At 43.6% G+C, this 8,735-nt stretch overlaps 1 long non-coding RNA gene across 1 annotated transcript; it reads right to left on the bottom strand.

Annotated features, from left to right (window-relative positions):
• Positions 1–740: 740 nt before the first annotated feature.
• Positions 741–3,604, bottom strand: LOC103653774 (uncharacterized). The gene is made up of 2 exons (XR_002269165.2): positions 3,483–3,604; positions 741–951 (listed from the first exon to the last, which is right to left on the bottom strand). It is a non-coding gene; the product is annotated as an uncharacterized lncRNA (long non-coding RNA).
• Positions 3,605–8,735: the final 5,131 nt, after the last annotated feature.

The following is an 8,735-nucleotide window of genomic DNA, read 5'->3' as shown; positions in this document are numbered from 1 at the left end:
CAACTTTGGTCCTGGCATGCAGTGCTTGCAGTGGGGCCCAGTTGGTCTTTTTTTCCAAACGCACCGCAAGGAGAAAACGAGGGGCAGTGGAAATCACATGCAAGGTGGGCCCCAAGGGTCGTTTCCTTTTCCCTGGTTGCATGAACGAACAACTGCCTTTTCTTCTTCCACGGACGAAACAGAGAACGGGAGAGGAAGCCGGCCAGCAGGAGATCTCGCCGGCCATGGAGACTGCGCTTGGGGAGGGCCAGGCTCGCCTGCGCGCCACAAATGACCTCCTGGCCACACCTTGGGGGCTCGTTGGGGGCGCTCAACCATGGCTGCGTCACGGCCACGCGCCGCGAGCAGGGCCCGAGGTCGGTCGCGCACGCAGAGAAGAAGACGAGGGGCGAGGGAACCGTGGCCAGGTGAGGTAGAGGGAGGGGCGTCGGGCAGGGCAGAGGGGCTCCTCGCCGGGGTTCGTCCAGGGTGTGGAGGGGACGAGGCGCAGGGCAGACTTGGGCACAGCATGGGCGCCGGGAGCCGCGGCCAGGGGGTGTGACAACCCTCCCAAGTTATCGTGCCCAGATACACCAATCCTTGCCATTAACGGTCTCAGATGGCTATGCACGTGTAACATGTAACTTAACAAGGCTATCAAGTTCAACAACTTGAACTCATTATCCCAGAGATCTCCCACATTCATGTATATTACAGTAATCACATTCGATACAAACACACTTCGGAGATAGAGTGAAGACTTTACAAAACATTCTTTATTCCAAAACTCAAGTTTTACATGCTAGAAAGATTTATAATTATTACAAGTCCTGATAGAACTCAAAATGCATAACTTATTACCATAGCAGGAAGGTAGAACCCTTCCAAAGTTCACACATAAACCTAACTAATCCTCCTTCAAGACTGGAAGCATCTTCCAGCCACAGGGACACCTAGAAAGCTCCTGATTACCTGCAACAACATGGGTTCGAAAACCCTGAGTACGAAGTGTACTTTCGCAAGTCTTACCCGACTAAGGAAAAAGACTCTCAAGGATATGCTGGATTTGGGAATCAAGGAACGGCTTTTAGCAAGAATCAACATTAATAGTTTGCAGAAAGCTTACTAAAATGAGTCCTTACTTTCAACATTTTAATGCTAGATTAAGTATTAATAGACCTTGTTTGCATCTAGTCTAATTTCATCATCACATTAATCAATACAACATGATTTTTGCTTATTATGATTCCATCCATGACTTAGATTGCAAGTCAGTGACCAAGTCTTCATATCCGAGAAGTAACGGCGATTCTGAATCGATTAATACCGAGCTGAGGATCTCTAACCACACGACATATGTAGCACTTAACCCTTGCATATGTCAACTCGCCACCAGGTTTCTCAAGACCAGACCGGGTTCACGACAACCGAGATTACAGATACACCACCGTCCAGCCTCTTGCCACGGAGGGTACACGCTACTCTCGCCATCTCTCCACTCCCGTTGCATGTTGGCCTTTCTGGTATTGGTCTGCCCGAGGCAAAGCTTACCCATGACGAGGCATGTGGCCAGTTAAAAGGTCCTCGATCAGCAGGCCTACATTCCCTATAATCCTTAATCAACCTGGGTAGAACATCACCTGTTCCTAGCCCAAGTCTCAATTTAAGTACTTCCACCCTAGGGATTGTTTGTGGTCCTTAGGATGAGAAGAGCATTAAAGAGAACTTTGCAGTAAGATCCCACCATGCTCTCAATAAAAATATTCTTGCAGGTAGAAGCCCATCCTTCCTCAGGATAACCCATGAGCTAGGCATTAGTGCAAAGGACAAACTCTATTTGCAAGATTTACCTCTAGGCAGGGCTAAGCAATTTTGTAAATCATATTTGTTACTTCACCAGAAGTATCTATAAAAGGAATGGATCTCAAGGTAGCCAATGCATCAAAGGGTTTCCAAGCAACTCCTATAAACCTAATGCACATTTCGCTAAACTTAAAGTGTGCAAAAATTATTTAAAAACACAAGGAAGGGGTTGCATGCACCGGGGCTTGCCTTTGTTGCAGTGAAGAGGTTCTAGATCCTTCTACCTAACCTTTAGTTAAATAGCTCCATCCACTTGATGAGCAGGCACTGGAGTAGACTTCGTCAAGTACCACCTCGTCTAGGTGTTCTACAAGTTAATTACAAATATATGAATGCTTATGTAATGACATGTAATGCAAGCTCTCACAAGGAGAGGTAGGGAACATAAACACCGCAAACTAAAGTACCTGACAAGTATACGCATACCCCTACACCACCAACACTTGATAAAAGCAACCAAATTGAACTTGTTTAGGTAACCTAGAGAACTAATCCATCTTAGATCTTATCCAAAAGCTTAAAACTCTTAAAGAAACTTCATCACTTCACTAAACTACTAGGTGTCCTTATTTCATAGATGAAATCCTTTTCGTTTTGGGCAATAATTAGTTTACTAAGTAAATCACATCCAAATAGTTCCAAACTTTGCCCAAAGGTTCAACTTCTGATAACAAGATTCTCCAAAAATGTTCATGATTTTTGGGATGCTCAACTCTTATTTCTAAAATTACAATAGTCCTTCAACGAGCACCCGAATTTCACTTAAAATTTGCTAACTGATCTAAAAATCCTAAAACCAACTTTACCAGAGAGCTCTTGATTTTATACATCCAACAAAATTTGTCCCATGAATTTTCGAGTTTTCTACTATTTTTGGCACTATTCTCAAGTTCTCTAGAAAAGGAAAAGGCCAAACTGTGAACAGTATCGGGCCCAATCTCGCCACTCGGCCCACGCAAGAGAACAAAGTCGGCCCATGGCTGGCAGCCCACGTTCTTGCACCGGCGTTTTAGCCAGAAGGCCCCTTACACACAGATAAATCCAATACAAGCCCGATCTACTTGTTGGTTTGTCTCATTGACAAAATCACTTAAGTCCCTCGATTTCGTTTCTTTTGCAAGGTCCCGTCCACGACACTGCCGCGCCCAACTCCGGCGATCCAGCGTCGGACTGGCCACCATGGCGTAACATAGATGTCGGCGAAGACACCCTTGTGACCCCCGACATCCGGTAAAAATATTAAGGATCTCGGACACTATTGCACTGTCTCACTGGCTTTGAGCCAAAACCCCTCCCCCACGTTCAATTCACAGAAACAAGCCCCCGACCTGATCCTGGTCGAACACCAAGCAACAAGCACTTGAAACCGACACCGACGACCTACTCCAGCGAGATCCAACACCAACACACCAACACTGAGCTCAGCCGATCACAACCCCTAAGAACAACGGTAACTCTAGACCTAGGTGTGAATATGTGATTCACCCACGGCCATGGTGGATACACTTGCGGTTCATCGGTGGTGAGTGGTGACACGGCGTTCCTGGCGCTACACTATGATAGAATTTAAGCAGCCGGGCCAAGAAGTAACATGGAACCCAAAGGGACATAGAACACACACTAAACTAAGCTAGGATCACCTTGGTCCGTGCTGGCCACGAGGAGATAGAGAATCAGCCGGCGTGGTCACCGACGGTGGGGAAGAAGATGGACAACCACCTCGGCCATGCACTCGGCAAGATCATGACCAACTGGCTGACGTGATAACAAACTGAACAACCACACGCTAGACTTATATACCATCTGATTGGTTAGTCGCACTGTCTCATCCTGCATCAGTGCGTGCATTGACTTTATGCAAGTCTTTGTTTGGTTGCCTGTATACTTGAAGCCTGAGTTGTATGAGTGGATGCAAAATAATTTATTTTGAGGCTGTTTAACTGCATCTGCTTATATGTCAAAAACTTCGGTTTCTAGCCGGCCTGGATGACATGAGCCTTGTCTGTGAGGCCCAGACAACCAATCAGAATGATAGTGACCGTAAGATGGTGGAGAAGTGGCTCCAAACTGAGAGACATAGCAATGGGGAGGACAAAAGAAAACTTCTGCGCTTGTTCCTGTTGTGACAACAAGGCCTCAACCAACCAGTAGAGGTATGAGCTGGGACACGCATCCTTGTTGCATGGGCAGCACGTGGAGGAAATAAAATACAGTAAAGCGATAGATTTCCCCATCGGCGTGCAAAACTGAGGACAGACAGACAGACAGGGGGAATCACCGTGGATAATCATAGTGCGCTGATATTTACCACATGGAACTCCCAGGCCCACCCACATCTTACCTCCCACCACATAAGAAGAAACTAGAGCCCGTAGTGGCATCAGATTTTTTTTTAATCTTTATTGAACCAATCTCTGAAGTCTGAACTCTTCTCTGATTGACTGCACCTTCCTCTGTTCAGTCTTTTTTTCACACATTCTAGACAAGGGCAGGCCAAACTCAACTGAGCAACTTTGCTCTCCAACTATAGATCTTCAGGTTGATTATAATATCCCAGGGCCAAAAACATATGGATCATAAGTTATAATGCCCTAAAGTCAACCACAGTTCACTGAATTTTAGTTTCAGTTAGCAGAAACTTGAGAGCACTTTACTGCAGGTTTTACACAGCACCAAACTCAATACTCCACAAGAAACTTGTTCACCATACATAGCTCTTCAAATTTGCTATAGCAACCTTGGGCCAATGATGTATGGATCCCAAGCTACAGGGCTCGAAGATCAACTACTTACACTGATTTGCCAATTTCAGACAACTGAAACAGCTATAGCACAACCAAGTATGACATATCATACTCAAAGGCATTTTACTCACAATTCTATACAGTAGCAAGCCAACTCTTTGCATCAAATTTGTTTTCCTTGATATGGTCTTCCATTTTGCTATAGGATCCTTAGTCGAAAACCCCATGATCTAGTCACTAAAGGCTCCAAACTTTGCTCCATTTACGAAATTTCAGGTTTTCAGTTTTGAACAAAATCCAGCCACCAACACACTGACAATCCATTTTAGGAGCCTGTTACTCCACTTTTTGTGTAGCACCAAGTCTATCTCACTCTAGGAAACTTGTTTACTATACTGTGGTCTCCAACGTTGCTATGGAAATTTTCGTCCAAAAGGAAATGGATTAATCACAAAAGTGCTCCAAACTGGACAACTTCCTGAATTTCAGTTTCAGCTAACTGAACCAACTTCAGTTAAAGCCAACCTGACAGTCCACTTTGAGTAGCTATTTCTGCACTTTTTGTATGGGATCAGGTCCACCACCCTATAAGAAAGTTGTTCCACATTATATGGTCTTCACTTATTATACAAACACCACAGCACAAAGCCTTATAGAATGGCCACAAATAGGCTTCAAAACTACTATCGAAACACTGAAATTCAGTTTCAGTTACTGTTTCCAATCTGAAAATTCAGAAATACAGCAGCACTAGTTGGAACCACTCTTTTTCCTGGGTTCCAAATGTTTCTAGGGGTACGTTACTTAATAAAGTTTATACTCCTATAGTTACTCTACAAGTTTGATATAGTGACCATTAACCAAAACCTCATGGATTCCAAACCACACTAGTCCAAAGTTTGCTCCAAATGCTGAAATTCAGAATCTGAATTTCACTAAGTCTGAAATCCATATTTTCTAACAGCTCTTCTTTAGACCAGTTCTTCTCCAAATTCCATATAGATTTAAGGCTAGGTTACTTAATTAAAGTCACACTCCTCACATAGCTGTATAACTTTGTTACAATGACCAGCTTCAAAATGTTTATAGATCACAAGTTATAAAGGACCAAAAATGCCTAGTTGCTACTATTTTCAGCAATTCCAATTTGAGCTCAAAACTGAACTTTTGTGATTTACTCCAATTTTATTCACACAACATGGGAATCTCCAAATATGAAATTTGTTTACTTTTCCATGTTCTACAACTTTGGTATATGGACTTTTAGCTAAATTCTTCTAGATTTTGAATTCCTCTTTTGGGCTAGTTTTTGGGTTTCAAATGAGTTTCATTTGTGTTTCAGCTTCTTCCAGGGATTCGTTCCTTTGATCCATCCATCAAAAACAAAGTTACTCTCTAGTCTAAGATCCAACTTTAGTATATGTGGCTCCTTCCCAACAAGTCCTTGGTTTAGGAGTTATTTTGTTTATCCACAATTCCAAGCAAGGTTTTCAACCAAAGTCCTATATTCAACACACGACATCACACTTTTGAAAAGAAAACTTTTAACCTAATAAATGCATTCTAGGTAGATCAAGCAAGTTAATTCAAATGCAGATGATGACATGCCAAGGTTTTAGTTCACGTAACACCAGGGGTGTTACAGGGGGCGAGCCCGGGCGGTTTTGCGCGCGCTGGCCGCGAGCCGCTGGCCGCGCTGGCTGCGTGTCGCGCCAGGCTGCGCTCCATGGCCTCCTGGCCGCGCTGCCGCGCCGTGCGCAGGGAGGAGTGCAGGGGCAAGGGACGAAGACACCGTCGGGGTCGGCCTACCTACGCGCGCAGAGACGAACGTAGGGAGAGAAGGCGAAAGGAGCATACCTGGTAACCGAAGACTTGCGCGATCTGGATCTGAGGAGGGAGACGAGAGGTTATGTGATGGCGGGGTGGATATATAGAAGAGAACGCGGGAGGTGGTTGCCAAACTCGTCGTCAATTGCGTTGCGACCGAGCGAGAGAGGTGGCTGCGAGCACGACGAGAGTAGACACGAGCAGCACGACGTTTGCGAGGAAAGACATTTTAATGATCCCGCGAAAAGGACACGAGATCTACAATGGGCTCGGCGAGAGGAACATATATATATATATATATTATCAAGTTTCCACGATTTTGTTGTTTTCACAAATACTAAATTTTAGGTACTAATTAATATTAGAAAAACTAAAAAATTCTTATTTTAATACTCGAAGAAACGTTTCAAAGGTTCTCGAAAGCCTCCGGGAACAAGATCAAGATAATTCGATATAGTTTGAAAAATCTTTACACTCATAAACACTATGCAACGACATGAATGCATCAATCAAAGCTTCTCCAGGATTTTATTTTACTACGCCAATAACTCATATATATGTATACAATAAAGTTAATGTCCATTATTTAGAAACAAAAAAAGAGAAGAAAAGCAAGTGAAGAAGAGGGTAACACCTGAATTTGGTGGATATTAGAAAAATAAATTTTATACCCCAAATTCAGGGTGTTACAAATCTAACCCCCTTAACAGGAATCTCGCCCCGAGATTCAAGAAGCTAGCAAGAAAAACAAGGTTGGTTCATCAGTTGTTCACAAGACCTTACAAACAGATCTACCCACTAACAAAAGACTCATCACTCTCTCGGCTCGACGCGTATGTCTAGCAACCTGCCACTCTCATCACTTGTTTGAATTAGTTTGTACTTTCAGCGAGTGAAGACAATTTCTTCTGGATCATCACTGGTTGAATTCTGCTTGAAGGCCTTCTTCGCAAGCCAGTCTAGATGCTTCTTGGGGCATTGGCAAATGAAGTGCCCTTCTTCCTTGCAGTAGAAACAAGCACCTCTTACTTTGACCTCTCTGCAAGTCAGCTTTGCTTGATTGCTAGCAGATGATGGTTGATCGGTTGCCTGCATGTTGAACAACTGAGCTTGATTTGATTCTCCTGTTTGGGTATTCACGAGCTTGGGCGCTTCTACTTGCGATTGAGGCGGTTTAATCTTATACCCAAACATTTTTCTGGTCCTCTTGTTGTTCTTCATTCCATTCAGTTGATATCTATGTGACTCATCCTTCCTTTTCACCACTATTGGGGTTGGAATCCTGTCGTTGACCTCATCCACTTTATCTTCATTGGGATTCATCATCTATGTAGGGGAAAAGGGAGAGTGAGACAAGGGTTCACAAGGTTCATGATATATACAAAGGGCAAATATGAAACAAGGACATTTAGACATTTATAATAGAAAGGAAGTGACAACGAGCGTGAAACAGGGATGGTGTTGTATTTTGATAGGGATAGGTTGATGGTATGGTGTTTCAAAGGAAGACTAGCAAGAAAACAAGGTTGGCTCATAGATTCTTCGATTCGACTCGAACTCTGCCAACTCAGAAGGTACAAGAGGAAAAAGGGTAGGAGAGAAAAGAGGTAAGCATAGACGGATTAAAGGGAGAGAGCAGAAAAAGAGAACCCAACTACCCAACTATATGGCACTCATCTAGTGAACTGATGTCATTGCGGACCAAGGGCCACAACGCATCAACACTCATCACAAAGAAGCAATTCAATCATCACACAAAGACAAGCAGCACAAGCACACAACAACAAACATCTCATTGCTATATGTTCCTTTTAATTAAATGGTGGTCCTTATTGAAAAGGGAATAACTAATCTCTAAGGTTGTCGAAGGACGAGGAGAAGAACAAGACGTGTATGATAGGGACACGAGCACAATAAAGGATGGAGTTTAAGCAAGGATTGTAATCGACAAGGGAGAAAATGCAACCAAGGGCAGGGTAGGTAAACACCATTCTCAAATCGAGATGGGAAAGATGATAATTCAAAAGGTAGGCATAAGAAAAGCATCATGGAAGGATCAAGTGATTACAAAGGTACATGAGGTAACAGGCGAAGGCACATCAAAAGATCGAGCTAAGACTAGACGTGCCACGCGATAGAGGAAAAAGGGGACGAACAAGAGCGGGGAGGGGTAAGACAACACTCTTGAACTAAAATGGGAGAGGAAGCTTTAAAATATGGGTACATGATAAGCATCAAGGTACAGATCGAGGGATGACAAGGGTTAAGGTGATAACGGACAAACACACGACAAAGGATGTATTTGAGGAAAAGCTTGCAAGG

This window comes from Zea mays, chromosome 4 (genome assembly GCF_902167145.1).
Source record: "Zea mays cultivar B73 chromosome 4, Zm-B73-REFERENCE-NAM-5.0, whole genome shotgun sequence".
NCBI classification, from domain to species: Eukaryota; Viridiplantae; Streptophyta; class Magnoliopsida; order Poales; family Poaceae; genus Zea; species Zea mays.
This window is presented reverse-complemented; position numbering and strand designations above follow the sequence as displayed.